The 24407-nt window shown below is 44.9% G+C and overlaps 1 long non-coding RNA gene across 2 annotated transcripts in view; it reads right to left on the minus strand.

The window, feature by feature from the left end:
* Positions 1–8644: 8644 nt before the first annotated feature.
* Positions 8645–24407, minus strand: part of LOC310663878 — a 95839-nt gene continuing 80076 nt past the window's right edge. For both annotated transcript variants that reach the window (XR_014504607.1, XR_014504608.1), the window contains exon 5: positions 8645–9223. This is a non-coding gene — a long non-coding RNA (uncharacterized lncRNA). The remainder of the gene's footprint in view (positions 9224–24407) is intronic.

A 24407-nucleotide genomic window follows, 5' to 3' on the forward strand; every position in this document is an offset into this window, starting at 1 on the left:
GGGTGGAAGGCTAATCAAAACCAAAGCCAATGACAGGTGGAGGCGGAGCCAACTAAGTTCATTTTTGACCCCACCTTCCTCCCTACTGCGTTCTATAGGGGGCAAAAAAGGGGGGCAGCAGCTGGAAGCTGACAGACAGTGCTGCCCTCACCTAGACTGGATGTAAGGAAGAAGGTAGGTGGGAACGGTTTGAGGGCAAGTTAAGTTTGGTATAGCAGTGCCCCCATTTGTCTTAATGCACCAACCTCCACTGGTCAGGGCATGACCGACTGGTTGAAGAACAAGGCCTTAACTAGCTCCATTCTTCCCCTGTCCTCCTCCTAGCATCCGGGACTCCATTCTAGAACACTTGTATAGTGTGATTGTTTCAAATGCCTCCTCGAAGCCCACGTCTTACGCAAAGCCCTTGGCTCCATGCTTTCATCCCTGGCCTGGGCTAAACAGAAGCCAAAGGTCACTAATTCCAGTGTTGGATCCATCCCTTGTTATACAGTGGTACCTCGGGTTGAGTATTTAATTCGTTCTTAACCTGAAACTGTTCTTAACCTGAAGCACCACTTTAGCTAATGGGGCCTCCTGCTGCTGCCGCTGCACCGCCGGAGCACGATTTCTGTTCTCATCCTGAAGCAAAGTTCTTAACCCGAGGTAATATTTCTGGGTAAGTGGAGTCTGTAACCTGAAGCGTATGTAACCTGAAGCGTATGTAACCCAAGGTACCGCTGTATTGGGCTTTCTCTCTTCCTCTTCTTTACATCCCTCCTCCTCCTCCCTTACAGTTCTTGAGGGGAAAGGGACTTTACCACTGCCACCCATTTCTCCCCATTTATCTTACTCTGTGAATTGCCCTGTACTTTGATATCATTTAAGAAATCCTTTGATATTATTTATTAATTTATATATTTCTTATATTCCAAAATGGCTCTAAACTGTTTACAGCTTTTTTAAAAAAATTAATCTGCAGGGGGAAAGCCTTTACAGCAACTCACACACTGGCTTCCAGGATCAGGATACCCGTTTTCCCAGCTGCATTGGCTCCTTTGTTGAAAGCAATCACACTAACACATGGGTAGGCATACTGAGACCCGGGAGGCGGATCCAGCCCAATCGCCGTCTAAATCCGGCCCATGGGCGGTCTGGGAATCAGCATCTTTTTACATGAGTAGAATGTGTCCTTTTATTTAAAATGCACCTCTGGGTTATTTGTGGGGCATAGGAATTTATTCATTTTCCCCCCTTCAAAATATAATCTGGCCCCCCACAAGGTCTGAGGAACAGTGGACCGGCCCCCTGCTGAAAAAGTTTGCTGACCCCTGCACATGGGTGGAAAATGCCTGACCTGAAGCTGGTTGTGAAACCCATAAGCAAAACCATTTCTCAGTAACCGTATGGTGTCCCTTTCAGAGGAGTAACATGGGAAGGGGACTTGGTTGTCCGTGAGAACAAGACATGTTTGCTTATTTCCTCCTCCCTCCCAACCCATTTTCCTTTCATATCATGCCTTTTTAGATTGTAAGTCTCTTATTTTTTCCCTTCTCTGTTCCCTTTTTCTTTTTAATGGTTTGTAAGCTGCTCGGGGAGCCTTTTTTGACTGAAGAGTGGGATAAGCAAATCCCTTAAATAAATAAAATTCTGTAAAACAGAGACTAGAGCTGCAAGTGCGAGCCTATTTATCATTGCTAATTAACCTTGGCTTAATATCAGGTTTAAAGTTTCTGTTTTCAATGGAGCTGTCCCCCACTCAAGTGCTGAAAGCATTGCATGCTCTCTCTCTCTAATTGTGATACCCTTGTGGTGCTTTAAACACTAACAAATTAATCGCGCCATAAGCCTTTGTGGTCTAGAATCCAAAAGCTTATGCCATGATAAATCAGTTAGTTGTTCAGATGCCACAAGACTCTATGTTGTTGTTTTTCTGTGACAGATTTCTACCTCTCCCGAAATCTCTGAAAGAATATGTAAATAAATGCTTGTCTGTGTGGTGGGATTGTGAACAAGTAAGGGCATATTTTTCAAAAAGAAAGAAAGAAAGAAAGAAAGAAAGAAAGAAAGAAAGAAAGAAAGAAAGAAAGAGGGCAGCCCTGATAACACATGTAAAATTTAAGAAGGATCTCTTATTATTTGTATTGTTATTAAAAGAATATACATATCATGAAATGATTATGTATATGTTAGCAACCCCAAGAATTTACTCTGCTATTAAATGGAAAACAACATCAATTCCTACTTTTGAGGAATGGAGAAATAAAAGGTGTAATTACACAGTTATGTTTAAGGTAAGTAATTATATCAGAACAAGAAAAGGAACTCATACAAAATGACAGATTTGTCATTGTTGTCCGGATGAAAACCTTTTATTGAGTTTTGGCAAAACATGGTACATACCTCTATGGATGTTACATATTTATATTACAGTGCCATCCTATGCATGCCTACTCAGAAGTAAGTCCAACTGAGCTCTATGAGACGTACTACCAAGGTAAGTGCATCTACGATTGCAGCCTGAGTGTATTATTTGGTATTTAGTTATATAAATGCGGGCAAAAGCATATATGCTTTTCAAACCTTGTTTCATTGTTTTGCATTGTTATATTTCTTTTTTGAATGTGAAATGAAATTTTAAATAAATTAATTAACTGCACACCTGCCTTCAGACTTCATTTGACAGACGCTGCATTGAGTCCTGTGAAGCTAGCGGATTTATTAAATATCCACAAAATGCTGCCTTACTAAATAACATATAAATGAACAAGGAGTGTGTGGGGCAGTGTTGTGCAGTGGTTACAGTGGCAGACTAGGTCCTAGGAGACCAGGATTCAAAAGTCCACCCAGCCATGAAGCTCACTGGGTGACCTTGGACCACTCATTGTCTCTTAGCCTTACCTACCTCAGAGAATTACTGCAAGGATTAAAGGGAGGGGACAGCGTATGCCACCTTGAGCTCCTTGGAGATGCAATAAATGCAATAAATAAATAATTTTTTTAAAAAAAACAAGAGACTGAAATTCCTGTGAATAGATCAAGGGTTTGTAGCAACTTCCCTATGAGGAAAAATTACAAGATTTGGGGCTTTTTAGATAAAAGGCAAACAAGTGATTAAGGTGTACAAATTTATGCATGGTGAGAGTAGAAAGTTTCCCAGAATTCTTTGGGGTAAGACATGACTTTTCAAAGTGGTATGATATTGCCTTAAATGTGTAGTGCAGAACGGGCCTAAGAACCAATTTATTTCAGTGGGCTTAAATGTTCTTTTATGATGGCACTGTTCATAAGATTCACACAGGGCCGTGGTCTGTTTTGTGCAAAGATCACCCCATGCCCAATTCCTAAGGGATAGCAACAATGAAATTTCATAAACGGGGGGGGGGGGAGAGAGAAATGACCACTCTAGGATCAAACCACAACTGGCTTTTATGACGTTCCCCAAACAGGACTCAATTTACTTGCCAGTCGGGCCAAACTTATCTTGCAAGTGTGACTGTTTGAGACAAACTGCAAAGTGAACTTCAAAAAATGCTGTGGAGTTATGAAATAATAATAATAATAATTAAACAGAGATTAGAGATCCAGTGATGGGATTCTGGAGATCTGACAAGTACTGTGTAACTGACAGCAACAATGACCGATATTAGACTGATATGATATACCATCAACACTCTTTGATGCTGTCTGATAGAGATCTGCTATATAATAATACATCTGTCTTATCTATCAATCCATCCATCTGAGCTGTCATTTCTCTCTCTCTCTCTCTCTCTCTCTCTGAGGTGTGCAGAGGGAGAACCTTCCCCCTCTTTCCACCCATCCCCCTTTAAGCAGAAGGCAATCAGCCCCCATTGTTTCTCTTTAATGTGCTATTGGGGGGGAGGGGAACCAAACCAGCCTGTAGGAGGGCCTGGTGGCAGCAGTGAATAATCACCTCATGCAGATTTCCTAGCCTTGCATCTTTGCAGTGGAAATTAGCATGCCATCCCCACCTTCTCTCTCTCTCTCTCTTGCACACACACTCCACCCTCTCAATACTAGCCTTGAACTTGGCCTTGCAGGGAATCTGCCTGCATGTGCTTCCCAGAGAACAATATGGACATTCTTTATCCCACCTCCTTTGTTCATTTGGGGAGTTCTGGGTGGGAAAGAATCACCAGCACCATCCTGGTTTTGTGATGGATTGGGAAGAGAAGAACCCCGAGAGGATGAGCGTTCTGAGTTCCATAGGTGTCCGGATCACCATCACATTATACACCCATCGCATGAATTTCCATGGCACTAAACCCAGGTCACGATCAAGCAGCCATTCCTTGGCTGCATGTGTGAGATTTTTCCTTGTCTTTGTGGGTTTTGTATGGCGAAAGCTTCTAGCTTTCCGTTGAACGACATAAACCTACAGAGTTGTAGTTAATCGGAGAACACACATAAATTCTGGCTCTATTCCCACTCTATTCTATCACGGGAAAATGTACACAAGGGGACAGAAGAAGCCAGATATTTCCCCTGTTGGATGGTTGCTGTGCAGATACCCCAAAGGATGCAGTGGATTAAGCCCACCTTGAGAGTGTGAGCTGGTTATTTCCTAGATTACATGGTCATGGTCGATATTGTCCTCTTGGGCATGATTCAGCTTTCCCAGGCAAGGTCTAAGACCCCCACATCCCTCAACCTCACTTGCATATCAGCCAGACAGTGTATACCCAGCTCCCTATTCAGACTGTTAATATGTGCAGATTCTCCATCCCTTGTGGTGAACGTGGACAATGGCCAGTATTTATGCACATTCGCCATTCAACTCACATTAACCCTGACATATAAAATGCAGACAGACACGCAGAGAGACAACACAGACATCAGGGGTCCACAAATGCAGTTGCCAGGCTGTCAGCAGTGAGCATAAATCTCTTCTCAGTCAACTGCCTGCTTGCCAGGCCCGGGTGACCATCCTAGAGTGGCAAGGGTTTTTTTTTATTTTGCTGTCAAGTTCCCTGGCACAAGTGCAGAAGTCAGTAGGAGGGATTAGTGTCATGTTGCACTGGGCTTTCGAGTCATCTGGGAACACCAAGAATCTCCCACCCCAATTCTGAATACAGTGGTACCTCGGGTTAAGAACTTAATTCATTCCAGAGGTCCGTTCTTAACCTGAAACTGTTCTTATCCTGAAGCACCACTTTACCTAATGGGGCCTTCCGCTGCTGCCGTGCCGCCAGAGCACAATTTCTGTTCTCATCCTGAAGCAAAGTTCTTAACCCTGTAATTTCAGATCAAGGGACGTGGGTGGCGCTGTGGGTTAAACCACAGAGCCTAGGACTTGCCGATCAGAATGTCAGCGGTTCAAATCCCCGCGACGGGGTGAGCTCCCGTTGCTCGGTCCCTGCTCCTGCCAACCTAGCAGGTCGAAAGCACGTCAAAGTGCAAGTAGATAAATAGGTACCGCTCCGGCGGGAAGGTAAACGGCGTTTCTGTGCGCTGCTCTGGTTTGCCAGAAGTGGCTTAGTCATGCTGGCCACATGACCCGGAAGCTCCCTCGGCCAATAAAGCGAGATGAGCGCCGCAACCCCCGAGTCAGCCACGACTGGACCTAATGGTCAGGGGTCCCTTTACCTTTACCTTAATTTCAGATCATAGCTGCTGGCTCTGCTCTGCTTCCACCATTGGGAGACAGCAAGGCTTCTGAATGCCAGTTGCTGGAAGCCACAGGGTGGGAAATAGTTATTGTGCTTGAATCCTGTTTGTGGGCTTCCCAGAGGCATCTGGTTGGCCACTGTGAGAACAGGATGCTGGACTAGATGGGCCATTGGCCTGGCCCAGCAGACTCTTCTTATGTTCCAGACTGTGAACTTACTGATTTTACAGGGGGCTCTTCAGATCACGGGCACAGCCAGGATTTATGGGGGCAAAGAGGACACCCACCTGTCATCATTCTCTGTCTGGCTCTGTCTAGCAGATTTGGAATGAAATGTCTCAACAATAACTGTTTTAAATCACTTTCTTTTGACCCCCAAGTGCTCAGAAAAATCTGTCAAAATATTCCTACAATTTCTACTTTCAGTTAAGTATTTTTATGTATTTATGTATTGATATAGGGGGTAGCTGCCCCCTCCCTGGCTATGCCCATGCATAAACATATATATGAAAATTAAGATTATTGTTATTTTGATCCTACATGCATATTTATAAAGAATTGCATTTGCCAGCCTTGTTATTGAGGGAGAGGAGGCCTGGTTATTCTGAAGGGGAAGGGAACTCCTCTCTAAAATACCATCCTAACTGGGTGGCAACCAAATATAATGGCTGGCTACCAAGGGCATCAAAAAATGTGAACATCTGCATTCCATCTACCCTGTTGTTCAGCCACAGCAAAAACACGCAGAGAGATTGTTTGTGAAACCATCAAAATGATTTATTGTTACAATGATTGAACTTTAATAAACAACAACAACAACACGAATAATAATAATAATAATAATAATAATAATAAGGAATTGGATTACAGACAGGTATTGGGTTTTGTTTTTGTGCTAATGGCAGTCATAAACAATGTAAACAACAACAACAACAACCCCCCAACAATGAAATATAAAAACACATCGCAACAAGGGGCAAGGCAGCAATAAAACCACAGAATTGATAGCCAATAGGGAACCAAATCAAAATAAGACTCTAAATGGCAGAAACATCAAAAGCATGTTGGAAAAGAGAAACATAGCCAAATGACAAGATTTGAAATCAACCCAGCACAGATCTGGCCAATGATGACACAGTCCTATACATATCTACTCACATTGCCTCCAGCTAAGTGGATACAGGATTGCAACTCTAGCATTTCATACTTCAGCATTTATAGAGTGTTGGAAATGCTTCACAGTTGCTATAATCCAGGCATCCCCAAACTCGGCCCTCCAGCTGTTTTGGGACTACAACTCCCATCATCCCTAGCTAACAGGACCCGTGGTCAGGGGTGATGGGATTTGTAGTCCAACCATCCCATATGTCAGACTTCTTCAACCAGTTGTTATGGTCTACAACTTTCATCACTCCCAACCAGACAACAGCTGCCCTGGCTGGGGCTAATGGGAGTTGCAGCCCAACACAGCTGGGAGGGCACAAGGTTGGAAACGGATGCACTAAGGTAAGTCTTATGCTATCCCCACATTGCAAAAGGGATCAGATGGTAAGACTGGGAGTGACTTCTGTAAGGCTCATAAGCTTGGGGACCCTTCTGGTTCATAGCTCACAATGCAATCCTACACAAGTGTACTCAGAAGTACACTTCCATTGTTTCCAGTGCAGCCTGTACCCACCTACCTGAAAGTAAGCCCCGTTTAAAAAAGAAAATTGTGTTGTTACCTGCTATGCCATACAAGATCAGTGTGTTTATACCTAGGGCAGCCAAGAGCAGTGCGGGAGGAATGGGCTCTTGCACCTTTAAAAGGAGCATGACAAGAACCCACACCTGCTGGAATCAACTAATAAAGGTACAGGAGCACCATTCTCTTTTTCACATGACCACCCAACTAATCAGTTACGCATGTGGCAGTTTACACTGATAAAATACAATATACAATACGGGAGAACATGTTATTTTCAAAGCAAACCACTGCAATCCTAGCCAGCACCTCAGATGTCAAATGGAGCACATAGAGAAGGCATTAAATGACATGGGACTTATCACACAACCCTATACCATCTACTCAAAATCAGGACCCACCGAATGGTATGCATACTTCCCCTCCTATTGTCCTCACAACAACCCTGTGAGGTAGGTTCGGATGAAAAGGCCCAAAATCACACAGTGATTTGAACCCTGGTCTTCCCGTTCCTAATCCAACACTCCAACAGCTACACCACAATGTCATTGTCCTTTGCATTAAAATTAAACTGCAGTGACCTACTGTTCTGCCCTAGAGATGCCTGAGGAATTTGTTTTGTCAATTCTGAAGCTAAAAGAACTGATCCATGCTTCCTAGACTTAATGCGGAGAATTGGACCTTAATTATCTTCCAAATTTTGGATTCTCCAAATTCTGAGAGACTGTTCTTGGCTTGCCTCCCCCTCAACCATGCATTAGAAACAGATATTTTAGGCTAAAATAGGTTTAGAAATGTACACATTTGAGACGAAATGAATTTGTACATGCACAATTTGTGATAAAATTCTATTAGATTTCTTACACTTATAGCCTGCTTTTCTTCCATCACAGAATCTATATTGTTCCCAGGAAGTCACCCATTTAGGCACAGACCAGATCCAGACTCTACCTTCAGACCATACCTGCAATGTTGTTGCCATGTGTTGTCATTTTGTGTAGCCCAACCAAAACATCAAAACTGGTTTAGTTGCAATGCTCTCTACGTGGGGCTTCCCTTGTGCTTGACCTAGAAGCTGCAATTCATGCTGAGTACTGCACTACTCTTGCAGGCAGGTGTGAGACCCAGTCCTAGGTCCTAGGGAATCCTAGGTTCCTGAGTTAAGATCAGGAACAGCAGGCAAGCTTCCCCAATCAATGATCTTCCTTTGAAATCTGGAGCCATGGAGGAACTCCTTGGTGAAAGAGTACACACTTCAGAAGCTACACTGAAGTTTAACAGGCATAGCATCATGTGTCACCTGAGTTTGCACCCAAGAACACACTCTATAATGTAGCCAAGTCAGGTATAATTTTGAAAAGCTACTGGCCTGGTCATTTTCCGATGCCTGTGCCAAAAAGGTTAAGTGATCCTAGGTGAAATCAGCCCCCAACAATCAGCTCAGGTCCCCCAGCTGTCTATCTCCATTGAGTCATAAGCCACATCAATGATATCACATCCCTCTTAATGACATCAGTGACTACAAATAAGAAAGTTCACAGCTCAGACATTTGCTTCTTTGCCATGGTTGTTTTCCTCCTCCTCCTCTTCCTTCAGCATCTAGCTGTACAGAGCTGCTCTTGGTTTCCATGTGTGATCCAAATCAGCAAAGCATGGCAGACCCTAGAAAGATGGAGACCCAACACTGTCGCATTTCCATGTCCAGAGACGGGCTTTTCTGGCCCAGTTCCCCTGTCTCATTAGACAATCCAGAAAATGCAAAGCCTAGAGTCCCAAGAAAGTTCTTGCTGTGTAGGGTATCCTGAAGAAAGATGGTTTGAAAATCAGGTCCATGTGAAACAGGAAAAGCAGGCATGCCTTCATCTGTAGTAAACGTGACAAAAAAAATCAACGTTTTCCAAGTTCTCGAAATTCCCCATCATAATAATCTGCAAAAACAAGAAAATAATAGTTGTTCATTTGGTTCAAATAGCCTCTTCTGAAACCACAAATCAACACAATAAATTGCCCAGATCACTCTAGGACATGGCAAATTTTTCAATGTAGATTATTGCTATTATTGTTATTGTTGTCTTTATTAGTCGTTGTTTTAGCTACGGCACCTCAAAGCAACTTACAATATTTTAAGCAAAAAGCAATCACATACATAGATTTTAAAAACCCCAACATTAAAACACCCCACCCACACAAAAAAACTGTAGTTAAAAACCAAAAGACCCGATTAAAAAGGAATGTTTGATTCCTATCCAACCAAAACAAATGAGAGGGTCTCCAATTATGCAAAAGAAGACAGACAGTGTCAAAGGAACTCAGATCCAATGAAAATTGTATGAAAATGACAACCAAAACTGCATGTGAAATAAACATGTATATATAAACATGAGTTTACAACAATATCCCCCAAGTCATCTGTTGATCTCCCAATTCCTAAAATTGTTAGAATATGGATAATAGCACACAGATGACAGCTGCAGATCCCCTTTTGGCCTTTTGTATACATTTTTTCACAATAAAGCTTTAAAGGTGAAGAAGATCAGCCCAGTACTTTGATAAAATAAGCCTCATATGCTGCCACAGGATCTCTGAGTGAGCTCTGAGTACTCTGTCCTTGAAAATAAGCTACTCATATCGGTCTACTGTCTGGGGGAGAAATTGTGCTGGTTTTGCCTTGGAGCTCAAACCGCTGCAAGGGCAGATTTATATGTACTACAGACACAAACTGGTTTAAGACCTCCAGGAACTGTGGTTTCTAAGCGGGTGGCTAGAGATAACCAAGGGAGAATTCCCAAGCATGCTCACCACTACAATCCCTAGGATTCCTTGAGAGAAGCCATAAATCTAGTGGTGGCTGGTGCTGGTTGAGAATGGTAGGTCAGAAGGCAGGGAGGCTAACAGTAGGTGGCACCAGAGAACCAACGACAGGCTTTTTAATCTTGTCCCCATCCTCTTTCCTGCTGAGTTCTACAAGAACAACACTGGACTAAGGTGAGGAAGCTGAAAGGCAGTGCCACCCCTGGACTAGGTGTAAGTAAGAAGGCAACCAAGGTGAGGGGCTGGCTGAGGGCAGAGTGAGGTTGACGGGGCAGCACCCCACTTGCCCCAATGAAGCAGCCTCTATGATAAAACTGGCACACCAGCTCTTAGCACAGGATGCGATAACCAGGTAAAGCTGATTCTGCAGCAGCCTGCCAGAGGAGCAGCTGCTCTGGAGTTCCCATCCCAGGGTTCAAGCGATGTCGGCGGAGTGAACCAATGCCAAATTGATGAGAGGAGCACCTGCTCCTTCTCTGCCTCACGAGCAAGGAGTGTGGGGGGTTCCTCTACTGTATAAATCAAAGCGAGGGAGCCACTAATTGGCAGGAGACACACAGGCACCCAGGCACCAACCCCGTCCGTGGGAGAAGAGGCTCTGCCATCTGCTACCCCAAAGTTTGCACATTTGCACCTCGGATAAATAAAGGCGAGACTAGCGACTCAATAGGGAGACCCTGCTCTCTTTTAATTTCTGCTTTTGCAAAGGCAGCCCAAGGTCCCTTGCAAAAAATAAGAATGCTGGGTGTGTGTTTTATTCCATGTTTTCTTGATGGTTGACTAGGGCTGGGGAGATGCCGAAAGCGCAATTATCCAACCGAAAGTCCGTTGCTGTGTGATCACCCTGCAACAGTGTCAAAACACAGGTGCAATCTCCACCTTTGGCCAAGGATAATCTATCTGAGATGGGATGGGTGTGTTCAGATAAACCTGTCTTTTGCTTTGGAGTAAATCACTGCAATAACTCACCCATTTTCTCTGTTCCGAGGCCCTGGACAAATTTTGTTCCTGCTCGTCAGATGGCTGTTATTGTTACACAGCCACTGAGAAAGCTGGTGGTTCTGTTGGGACTTGGAGACTAACACCACACCAAACTGGAAGTGTGAGGTTTTGACCAAAAGGTGCACACGCACACACACATTCATCATAAATAAAATGTCAGGGATTTTTCTGCTTAATCGGATTCCTTCCCTTTGCCAAATTTTCTATTCATGCCCTTTGGAAAGGAGGGATTCCGTCCCTCCTCCTTCGCCTCACCCCATCAACCATTTCATCAGCACACGGGGAGAAACTTTCTGGACAATTTAATCTCGCCAGGGTATTACTTAGCAAAACCCCTTTCACTGTCAATTTTTTCCACCCTCCTTTCTGCCCCCCCTCCCTCTCCAGTCTCAATTGAATTTTGCAAGCCCCTGATATCTTTCTTTCTTCTCTTCTTGCTCCCACCCCTCTCTCTCTTTTGTAGAGACACATGCTATTTATGCAAATCAAGGCTTTTCATACCCTTTCCCTGGCTGAAGACCTCCAACTCAAAACGTGACCCAAAAAAAAAAAAGAGCCATATTCTCCCCCTGCTAACTCCTTAGCACAATTACACCTCCATTCTGCTCCAGGGGCCTGGGGTGGGGGGAAAATATCATTTTAAACCAATTGCACATGCTGTTTGTCTTGGATAATTACAGGGAGACTCAGATGCTAAAAAGGTAAGAAATATTCCATTCAGAGAGGGAAAGTAGGGGAGCTTCAGAGTTCTGCCTACGCAGCATGTTTTTCCCGTGGTTACTGGAGCTGTGTGTGTGTGTGTGTGTGTACACACACAAGATTTTTGCCAGCTCTTTCACTTGCGCTGAGTTGAAGCTCCTCTTAAGGCAATCATTTACATTTTTCTTTAAGCAAGAACTTTGCCTGTGCTTTGTGGGGTGGGGGGGTTCTTTGCAGACAGAGGAAACGGGCGGAGGGGGGAGAGAACACGCAGCTGACATTTCCTTATCTCAAATTACAATTTCCTGCAAATATCAAGATAATAAGGACATCAATGATCTGAAATCCAAAGTCAATTGAGCCCCCTAATCTCTCCCCTGCAGATGCATTCGCAAAAACAGGAAGGGGGTTCAGATGAGAAGCCACAAATATGGGGCGCGGAGAGCAAACTTCAAGGGACACAGGCAGGCAAAGGAGGTAGACAGCCAAGTCCGTCTGGGCCTCCTCCTCTGAATAGGCTCACTTGGACCATTGTTCTCCATCCCTCCCTTGTCTCCTGGGGAGGGCTATGCATGGGAGAGGATTGGGGGGGGTTACAGAGAAGGGGGGGAGTAGCTTCAGCAGTGGCACCCAGGAATGCATCAAAAGGATAGGAGTTGGGGAGGGGGAGGGAAGAGAAAACACACAAACACTGCAATAAGGGAAAGAGGAGACACACACAGAGAGAGACAGAGTGGGAATGTCAAGGACCCCCAACTAATGAATAGCAAGTTTGCCCTTGAACCTCACAGACCCAGGCCATTCCCAGGCCCCAGACAAGAGCTGAGGCATGCCTGAGCCCAGCTGTAGAGAGTCTGGCCTATGGTTTATCTCAGACACTTTGACAGGCCAGGCTGTTCCCTTGCATAGCTCAGCCTAGGCTGGCGGCTCCCTAGCAACACAGCTCAGGGCAGGAACCCAGGCTGAAGGCTTGCCTGCTGCATACAGAGGAAGGAGAAGGTGATCCAGTGATGGTGGTGGAGGCAGCAGCATGGAGGGAAGAAGGTGGGAAAGGGGCCAAATATTAACCCATCACATCCTGGGCAACTCACAGCAAAAACACGCACAAAGGAATTACATAGCACAACTCTGGTGCCCAGAGCACTTCTCAGTCCTGTACGGTAGATCAGTACAGTACTACGTGTAATCTTCATATAGCAGGTGGTGTGGTTAGGGTTGAGGCTGAAATCATAGCGCAGAGGGAACCTGACTAGCTTAAGCGAGGCAGAGCAGGTTGTCTTCCCTCACTTGACCATGACTCCCCGCCCTCCAGCATCCTCTGCCCAAGGCAGTTACCTAATGGTAGGGCCGGCCCTGAGACCAGATGAACCAAAAGCAGGAACAAGTGGGACACTTTTCAGCCCAAGGGACACATTTCCTTGTGGGCAACTTTCCAGGGCTGATGTGCTAGTGATGGGTGGCATCAGACACAAAAGTGGGTGTACATTTTACATTGTACAATAGGCTGGTTTCTATAAACCCTCACAGGTCCCACTCTGACATTCGCGCAGTCGAGCATGAGGCATTGCTGGTGTTCAAAGAGACATTACAAACAGGCAAAAACACTCGAGGAGATTGTGAAACAAGTCCAGAGAGGGGCATGGCCTGGGGAGAGCTTTGAGGGCTGGACAGAGAAGCCTGGAGGTCCATAGTCATCATATATATACATATATATATTGAATACAGAAAAGGAAAGCCAAGACCTGCTTAAATGGATAGAATCTGAGCGGGAGAAAATGACAGCGGGGGTCAAGCAGCTGTACCACATTATCAAAAAGCAACTGGGCTTCATTGTGGCACAGATGGAGTGGGCCAAGAAGGAGATTATGACGAAGAGGGATGAGCAAATGGCCAAACTCTCCTAGGACCTCTCCTCTCTGGGCAGCAGCATCCAAGAGATGGAGCAGACATCTCGGCTGCCTGTGAGTGACTTCCTGCAGGACGTTGCAGGCACCTTGGCAAAGGAGCAAGGAGGTCAAGTTTAAAAACGTAGCTGCTTTCCCTCCAAAGCTAAAATGGAAAACTTGGGAATTTTGGGACGTCACTGCCATTTTGCAGAAGTTCAAAGAGAAATTTAAAGGCAATCTGATATCTGGATATTCACTGCGTAAAGCGAAAGTGTCTCTGAACCCAGCCACAGCTCATCCTCAGCTCATCATATCCGAGGACCTGAGAAGTTTGGCGCTGGCAGAAAGACCACAGGCCCTTCCTCTCGGCGCTGGCCGATTTGAGCACTGGTCGTGCGCTCAGTGCCGGGAGTCCTTCAGCTCTGGCAGAAGCTACTGGGAAGTTGCACTCTGTCACAAGAGACTAGGGCCCTGCGGGACTTGATTTTAGAATGTTGTATATTTTACTGTTGTTAGCCGCTCTGAGCCCGGCTTCGGCTGGGGAGGGCGGGATATAAATAAAATGTATTATTATTATTATTATTATTATTATTATTATTATTATATGATTTCTTATTGAACAAAAACACATGTGTTGTCTCTTTTTTCAAATTGTGATATCTACAATACAGTTTCATTTGTTGTGAGACATTAGCATTATATACAATATTAGGTTGGGTGGAAAGGGGGGAAAGAGAGGGGATGATGAGTGGCGTGAGGTCAGGTGGTTATGCTTTTATTCTTCCACTTAGTGTATGTGTGCGATTATGTGTCAGCATTACTTGTATGGGTTCTCTTATTATTCGCTTGTTGTGTTTCCTTGGTGGTGAGAGAAGATGGGGTGGTGGCGGCCAAGAGTGTTATTAGTTGTCTTTGGATGGCTGTAGTGAGCTTTGTTGTTGTGTGTGAGTGTGTGTGTGTGTGTGTGTGTGTGTGTCTTTTAATCAGGTTAGCCAGATTGATTTGTATGCTGTTGGCGGATTTTTTATCATCTTGTTGGTCTACGTATGTGATAAAAGGGAGCCATACCAGGGTGAAGGCATCTTCTTCTATTTGTCCCTGTGTCATTTTCAGTTTATTGGTTAGTTTTTCTAATAGGACTATTTGATACCAATGGTCCAGATTTACTCCTGACAGGTCTCTCCAGTGTCTGGCTATGATGTTTCTGGCTGCTGAGAGTAGGTAGATTATGAGTTCTTTATGATATGAGGGGACATTATTGTCTTGGAAGATGTTTAGTAGGGCCAGTTCTGGGGTGACTTCTAATACTTGTTCTGTTATTTTGCATATTTCTTGTATGATTGCTGTCCAGAAGAGTTGGATTTTGGGGCATTCCCACCACACGTGGAGGTATGCGCCTGTGGATGTGCATCCTTTCCAGCATTTTGGTGAGGTTCTTGGCTGTGTTAACGCCAGTTTCCTCAGTGTTAGGTAGCATCTGTAAATGAGTTTTAGGGTGAGTTCTTTCCTTTTTGCTGATATGGGTTTAAAGGGAGGTTTAGACCACATTCTGGTCCATTGGGTGGGGTTAATCTCAGAACCTCTGCCGTCCTCCCATTGTTTTTTGATTACGTCAAGGGGGCTTGTGGGATTTTGAAGCAGTATTTTGTCATCCCCCACTTCTGGATTAAAGCATAAGCTTGCTCATCACACAATGACTGCATCATCAAACAAATATTCTAAATGGAAAAACACAGATACAACACAACCAGCGTAACTTTTCTGTTGCTTTTGAACAATGTTTTCCAAACTCACATTCACACATTTATCTGCCCTGCATCAAGGGAACAGTAACCAAGGAGTGCCCAGGCATGTATAGCTAGATGTATTCATGGGTTGCTAATGGCAATCTCCAAGACTATGAGAGCTTCTTAGGGGCATTTCGCTGGCTGTTCTTGGAAGACAGAGCAGTGGGCAACCTGGGGCTTGGTTTCACCCAGCTACACAATTCTTATTTTCTTACACAATCCTACTAAACTCAACTTCTTCATGGACTACTTGGGCAATGGATGAGTTTGCTGGTTAAGGCTAACAAGAGAAATTTGAACCAGAAGAGGGAAGGAGCATGAAACCACTGGCCTCCCAATATTTTATTGTGTGCAGTAGTGCCCTTGGGGCAGGACTTTGGGGCAGATGTCTGGGGCAACACTCAACAGAAGCCCCAAAACACAGCAGGTCTTGCTGAAGTGAGGTAATAAATATTGATCTGTCCCTATCCATGTTAACGTTAGAGTAGATCCACTTAAATAGATCTAAGTTAACTGTGTTTAATAATTTCAGTGAGTGAGACTAAGGTTGGATACAACCGGTAGCCATTTAAACTAAAAAGGAGGGCAAGACAAAAATAGACCCGTAAGTCCAGAGTTTAAAATGACTAATTGTGGATTCTGCTGCTTTTAAAATGGTTGCTTGTCTTTGATTGCTGTTGGTTTTGTGCTTGTCAGCTTACTTTGTTTTTAGGTTTCATTTCTTTCTTACATGCAAGCCAGTGTGTGTGTCTGTGTGTCTGTGTGTCTGTGTGTCTGTGTGTCTGTGTGTGTGACTAGGCAGGAATCCAATAATAATAATAATAATAATAATAATATTCTTCAAAATCTTCAGAGATGAAATCCATCAAGAGATAGAAAGAGACTGCAACCTGCTGCCCAATTCGGAGCACCATGGGAGGGGATTCTGTCCAGGAAGCAGCAGGGAGGAAGCCAGCAGAGCCAGTTCTGATCCACTGCCCACCTATTTGGAAGTGTTGCTTGCCAGCTTTTCAAAGCAGGGTAAGGGCAAGCTGCCACCGCTGCCACCACCACCCATCGGTTGCTTGATGCAAATCCACTGGCCAAATTCCAGCTTGGAAGATTACAAGGTGAAGCTCAAATTGACAGCATACGCTTTGAATTAAAGAAAGCGACCCCTTTCCCCACTTTCAGAGAGCAGCTGCTTTGTGCTGATTAGCATAGAATGGCTCTCTCCTCTAGCCTCTGGAGCTGCCTCTGAGCAAGGGAAAACACACACACACACACACACACACACACACACACACACAAAATCTATCCATCCGCAGCTTAACTTCCTTTATATTTGCAAATGCAAAGCCCTTTAATAATGATGAACTTGCAAGGAAATATTGGATGTTCCCAATCAGGACCGGGGAACTTCACAGCCAATGGCAAATGTGGCCCTTGTGTCCTCTTTATCTGGCCTGACAAACTCTGCCATCACTGATCCTGCTTTGCAGGGGAGAGAGATAGAGGAAACTCATCTACTTATATGAAGGTAACATGTGCATTTGTTGCTCCACCCATGACTGGCATGTGGCCCCTGGGACGTCGCCCATCAGAGCATGTGGCCCTAAGGATGAAAAAGTCCCCCCACTCCTGTTCTTAATCATGAACTTGCCAACATGCTAGGCAACTGCTAGTGGATCTGTGGCACTAGTGGCCAAGGCTGGAAGATGGAGAGATGCTCCTGCTGCTCCAGTTCTCTTCCCTACCCTCCTCATGTCCAGTATAACACAATGCCCATTATGGGCTCTCCTTGACAGATGAAAGTGCATCGTGCGATGACATCATGTCATGAATTGAATTGGTAGGAGATGTTACAAGAGGAAAGAAAGGGGAGGAGGGAAATGGCAACCCTGTGTAACAACATCTAGTTCTACCCTAAAATATGAAGTACTGAATTGTGAAGTCTTCCATTCAGGTTAGGGGTTGCTGCCTGGGTAAATATTACTCAGTTGCACTGAGATTAATGAACCTATGCAAGGGCCATAGCTCAGTGTGAAGAAGAAGAAGAAGAAGAAGAAGAAGAAGAAGGAGGAGGAGGAGGAGGAGGAGGAGGAGGAGGAGGAGGAGGAGGAGGAGTTTGTATTTGATATCCCGCTTTATCACTACCCGAAGGAGTCTCAAAGCAGCTAACATTCTCCTTTCCCTTCCTCCCCCACAACAAACACTCTGTGAGGTGAGTGGGGCTGAGAGACTTCAGAGAAGTGTGACTAGCCCAAGGTCACCCAGCAGCTGCATGTGGAGGAGCAGGGAAGCGAACCCGGTTCACCAGATTACGAGTCTACAGCTCTTAACCACTACATCACACACGAAGGTCCCAGGTTCAATACATGGCATCTCTAGGTAAGGCTGAAGGAGACCCCTGGTGGAAACCCTAGAGAGCTGCTGCCAGTCAGTGTAGATGAATCAATAGTCTGTCCCACAATAAGGCAGCTTCCCATATTCCTAAATTAGTCATGTCCATTAATTTCAATGAGTCTACTCCATCTAAAACACAGTTGGATGCAACCAACAGTTCCAACTCTATGATTCTAAGAATGCACCACTCATATGAAGGCAAGTTTTTTAGAGGTTTCCTATTCTTTTAAACCACTGTTTTGTTTTGTTTTTAATTGTATTGCTTTTACATTTTGGTGTTTGCTGCCCAGGACTCCTTTGGGAGGAAGGGCATTATAGTCATTTAACGATAAATAAATGCATAACTCGTATGTAAGAAGGGAGGCAGTTGGGGCTGGCTGAAGGCAGACTGTGGTTAGTGGAGTGGCACCCCATTCACCTTAATGGAACACCCTCCACTGCAGTTCAAGACCCTGATGTTGGGAAAGATTGAGGGCACAAGGAGAAGGGGACAACAGAGGACAAGATGGTTGGACAGTGTTCTTAAAGCTACAAACATGAGTCTGACCAAACTGCGGGAGGCAGTGGAAGACAGGAGTGCCTGGCGTGCTCTGGTCCATGGGGTCATGAAGAGTCGGACACGACTAAACAACAACAACCACTGCGGTTCAGGTGATGATCGAAGCATGTAGGGGGAGAAGCATCTCCTGAGGGTCTCCAGGTCCCAAGCATTTCAAGATTCTAAAGATGCTAGCTGGCTTGCATGTGAGGCAAAGCCTGAGGGTCCACCTTCAACTATGGCGCTGCACCAGCTCTCGTGAGTCAAAACAGGCCACAACGTTACTGAATGCAGATGAAAGGTTTGGCTTGGGCATGGGGCAATCTAAATACTTCCGGCCTGCCCACCAGAAGTGATGTGTGGTCAATCCAGGTGGGGGTTCCTAAGACTTATATCCAATAGGGTGACCCCAGCAGGGACTGCCATCTGGGGGAGTGCCTTCAGCCCTGGCCCCGCCAGGGCACATGGACATGGCCGCTCCCCCCGGATCCTTTTAATACATGGGTAGGCAAACTAAGACCCGGGGGCCAGATCCGGCCCAATCGCCTTCTAAATCTGGCCCACGGAAGGTCAGGGAATCAGCGTGTTTTTACATGAGTAGAATGTGTCCTTTTATTTCAAATGCATCTCTGGGTTATTTGTGGGGCATAGGAATTCATTCATTCCCCCCCCCCCAAAAAAAAAATATAGTCCAGCCCCTCACAAGGTCTGAGGGACAGTGGACCGGCCCCCTGCTGAAAAAGTTTGCTGACCCTTGCTTTGACGGGATACCTCAATGTTTGGAGGGGCAGGCGGAGACTACAACCTCCCCTCCAGCCAAAACAAAGGATTGCTCCAATGCCCAACCAGTTGCGAAGATTGCTATGAGGCAGGGTTTGCTGTGACGTTAAACTGCCACTCCTTGTCTGGGAAGAAGGATGGGATATAGAAGAAATCTCTGTCTCTCTCTCTCTCTCTCTCTCTCTGTGTGTGTGTGTGTGTGTGTGTGTAGAATCAAAGAAGACCCCTGCAAAAAACAAAAAGCAGCCCAGCGGCAAATCACCCAGGAACCCAACAGAGCATCGTTGAAAAATAAGCAGAACAAAACGACTTCCACACAGCATTGGGCCCAGTCCCAAAGGAATGCTGATGGCTGGGCACACCATCTGTGTGTCTCTTCACTGCAAAGCTAGGCAAGCGGGTCTGTGTGTTTGTGTGTGTTGTTGTCATCGTCCCCCGTCCCCCCAGCCTTTCCCGCCTGCTTCCTTTTTTCCACCTCATAAGCAAAGTCCAAATAAAGCTCCCATCCCCACTCCCATCTTTGCCCTGCGCTCATGTTCCCGGCAGGCAACGAGATGCAAAGCCATGCTTGGAATCTCATTCCCCGGCTTTAAGCTCCGCTCTGCCGGCAAAGTGCAGCTCGAAAGCTCCCCTGTCACAGTTACAAAAGCTCAGAACAGCCCTTCCCTGGATAATCGCACTTATCTCCAGATTAAGAAGAAGGGAGCAGCAGCTGAGGCTGGTCATGTGGGATGGGATGGGGGCAAATCTCTTTTAAACAATCCCCCATGTAACTGTATACACACACACACACCCCTCATTCCCACTTGAAAACAAAAGAAGAAGAAGATGGGAGTGATATGAAAGCCAGATGAACTGGACCCTGATGGAAAGAGAGGAAGTTTCAGCAAGTTCAGGTTTTCTGTTTTTATCTTGCATTTTTATGCTGTGTACCGCCTTGAGATCTTCGTATGAAGAGCAGTATACAAATTTAATAAATGGATAAAATATAAACTAAGGCTGAAGATGGACATTAACAGGAGTCATATTTGCTCAGCTCACAGGGGTTGCAGTCATCCAAACCTGACCAACTGTGGTTAACATTAACTATGGTTGCAGAGAAACAAGCAGACTACAAACCATAGTTTGAGATGCTGGGTTGTTTCTCAACAAATCACAACCACCATTTATCACGGTTTAGGGTTTGGATGTAATGCTAAACTGTGGTTAATCTAAAATGAAAGAGGAAGCTTTCAATCTCCTCCTCACAGGCAGGTTGAAGGGAGAAGGCCGCAAGATCAAGGTTTGCTGCAGCTCATCATAACACTAAACCATGGTTAACGTTCTGTGCAAACCAGTTCAGAGAGTTTAGCATTTATATTTTGTATTGATATCTCACCATTCCTAGAAGCAGTAAAGGGTAGCATGCATGGTTCTTCCAGCCCCAACCCATTTTATCCTCACAACAGCCCTGTGAAGTAGGCTAGGATGATATGACAGAGCCATAACTGACCACAGTGTACACCAGGGGAAAGCGACCTAGTACCTTCCAGATGTTTTTCGACTCCAGCTCAATGGTAAGAGATGATAGAAGTTGCAGTCTATCAACATCTGGAGAGGTAGTGGCTCCCCACACATGCAGTGTACACACACAGATACGCAAACCACTATTTTTTGTCTGATGTTCACACACTCATCCTTCTTTGACTAGGGATGTCAATGGAGCCTGTGTGTACCACATGTTTCTATCATGCAACTTTCACCCGGTTTAAAAAAGAAAATTAAAACTGATCATATCTATTCAGCCATGAAGTTTTTAAAAATAAGAGAGAGATAAAGATACTCAAGATGTTGAGACTCCATCCCTGATAGTGTTCAAAGCACTTCACAGACAGCCTCTCAGTAATCCTTACAATGGATCTGTAAGGTAGCTGACTTAGCATCATCCCCATGGTAGGGGTATCTGCAAGACAGATTTGGGGAGAATGGCATGCCAGTTGTAAAGCCACTTTGAGCCCATTTGTAATGGAAACATGGAGTGAAAATGTTTTTTATTAGCTATGATAATGTGAGCTAGCTTAATTTGTGACTGATGAAAGATTTGAATTCAAGACTTTCCAGCCCAGCCCACCACTGGTTGCAATGTTGTGTGACAAAGGAAACAGATTGTGCAATCTACTGTGCAACAAAGTTACCAGCTACAGTGGTACCCCGCAAGACGAATGCCTCGCAAGACGAAAAACTCGCTAGACGAAAGGGTTTTCCATTTTCTGAGTTGCTTCGCAAGACGGATTTCACTATGGGCTTCCTTCGCAAGACGGAACGTCTTGCGCCTTTTTTTTTAAAACCGCCAATGCATTCCTATGGGAAACCGTCAATACACATTGGTGCTTCGCAAGACGAAAAAACTCGTAGAACAAAAAAACTCGCAGAACGAATTAATTTCGTCTTGCGGGGCACCACTGTACCTGTTTATGCATTCTCTTACACAACACTCCTCTGGAGCAAAACACTTCCCCAGTCGAATAAGTATATGGCTAGGTGACTATCTTTGTGCTACATTCAATACACCCTTGTGTTTCAGAGCTGTAGCACTGCAAGGGAAAAGGCCCAGCTCCCAGGCTCGCTTGCTTACAGTCCACCACATCCCTGGGAGTGAAGTATAAAGAACCAGATCTCAAATAAAGATCCTGTATAAGTATACATTATGGAGTAGAGGGCTTAGGGATTTCTTTTGCTCTGCTTTGTTTCAACATTAACTTACTTTTCACAAATTAGTTTTGCAATTTCCCCCCTAAAAGCAAAAGTAATACAACTGTCTTTCTTTACACCAGCTTCTATGCTGACTACAACCTACTGAAATAGCTCTTTTCAGGTGGCCAGTAAATGCTGTGAGGAGAATGGTACACAGGATCACTGCTGATTGCTCTGAATATTCAGAACAAAGTCTACACAACTTGCAAATGCCTAGGTTCTCTGCACACTACCTAGTAGGAACCCCTCAAATCTGTGCACAAAGGGAGTGTACACGCCAAGCACTAAAACAAAATTCAGGCCATAAACTGTTAGGAGCTTCCTTGGCTATGTTGCCATCTAATAACAACAGTGGTGGTGTATGGGGACTGCAAATAGGAATGGCAGATGAGAGCTCAACCCCTACATTACAAAAGTCCATATAATATTAGCATATTTAAGTATTAAATAGGGTGGCCAATGCTGTGTCCTACTTTATAGAGGACTGTTCTGTATTTAGCGTCCTCCATCTGAAGGAATGTCTGGTCTAAGTCCAATTTAAAGATAAAAGAACTGTAGGGATAGCAGAAAGAACACTTGGGCCACAGACTGGGCAGGCACATGGGTCACTGAGTCACAACCACCACCACCCTGCTTTGGTGTGATATGTTGTTGTTTTTCTATTTAAATTATAGTAATTATGCTGAAATGGGCATACATACATATATACAACCATGTGCAAATTCTATGCAAATTAACACCCTTGCTTGTTCTCTTTTTTGGCAATATGTAAGATGCCACCCTAACACTAAATGCTACCTGGAACCATTTGGAGCAGGGGCACAGCCTTTCACCCTCTGCCACTCTGCCATATTTCAGATCAGATGCAATTATTCCGCAGGAACACATGTGCTTAAATTACACTGGATTTTGTCTGCTTTGCCATTTGAACCTGAATATACACAAGAGCATCGGGACGCAGGTGGCACTGTGGGTTAAACCACAGAGCCTAGGGCTTGCGGATCAAAAGGTTGGCGGTTCGAATCCCCGCAACGGGGTGAGCTCCTGTTGCTCGGTCCCTGCTCCTGTCAACCTAGCAGTTCGAAAGCACGTCAAAGTGCAAGTAGATAAATAGGTACCACTCCAGTGGGAAGGTAAACGGTGTTTCCATGCGCTGCTCTGGTTCGCCAGAAGCAGCTTAGTCATGCTGGCCACATGACCCAGAAGCTGTATGCCAGCTCCCTTGGCCAGTAAAGTGAGATGAGTGCCGTAACCCCAGAGTCGGTCACGACTGGACCTAATGGTCAGGGGTCCCTTTACCTTTACCTATACTCAAAAGCAGGCTGCTGACCACAGCAATGAATCTTGCCCTGCCGTACTCAACACACACACACACAAATGACTTGGGCCCAAATACCTGAAAGACCACCTCCTTTCCAGGTGTTGCTATCAGCAGAGAGGCCTCTACTGGTTGTTCTATCACTCCCAGGAGCTTGTGGGAGTGGCCCAGGAGACAGCATTCTCTGTGGCAGCCCATACGCTGTGGAACTCCTTTCCCACAGAGCTGTGTCTGGCATACAGCTTTTGGTGAATGCTTTACCCTGGTTTTTGACACTGGAGATGCACATTTTAGGACAGACCTTATTTCTGTGGTGTTTAATTGCTTTATTCTGTTGTTAACCTTGCTTTCAACCTTGTTTTTTGTTGTAACCTGCCCTAGGACCTTAGGGTGAAGGTGGGTAATTAATAATAACAGTAACAACAAACAACAACGACGCTTGTTGCACTGGCAGAACATTGATATGCAAGGGAAAACACAAGTCTATTACTCAAGATAGTTGTGCAATGGCTTACACAATAACCAGCTGTTTCACAACAAGAACCTGCAAGAGGAAACAGAAGCAAAGATTGCTGTTTGCCCAACAAGCTTCTGCTCATATAACTATTGCGTTGGGATTCCTTTGTTGCCCAATAATGCTGTCCAGTAACACAAGGGCTTTTGCACTAAAGGACAGAGGGTGTTAGATAAGGCCACATATCTTTTAAAATATTTGGGGAGGAAGTAAGAATTCTTCCCCAGACTGGAAAGTAAAATTATTTCCTGGGAGAGAAGGGAAAACAGCATGGAGGTGGAGAGAATAGAGGGAAGATTATTATTTCTTAAGTGTGTACACACACACACACACACCCAGACGCCTGATCCCAAAAGGGGAAAAACCTAGGATATACTCTATGCACATGGCTTAAGTGTTGCTTTCATTGAATTGCTTACTCTCTGTCTCTTGCCGGAACGGCTCATTTGGCTCATTTGACTACGTGACTCTGATTGTGCCAAGAAGCCTTGGCAAAGGCAACTCATTTCCTGCCATGGATTCATTAAGAAGCTTTGCTCACATGGAAAGACATATATAATATATTTATCCCAACCAGAAAATCCCCCACATCTCAACTCGGCGAGGACTTTTCGATGGAGCGACGTTTTGCCTGGTGATCGGATTTAAATGAGAAGGTG

Source organism: Podarcis tiliguerta (genome assembly GCF_965153285.1).
Source record: "Podarcis tiliguerta genome assembly, chromosome: 14".
In the NCBI taxonomy this organism is placed as follows: Eukaryota; Metazoa; Chordata; class Lepidosauria; order Squamata; family Lacertidae; genus Podarcis; species Podarcis tiliguerta.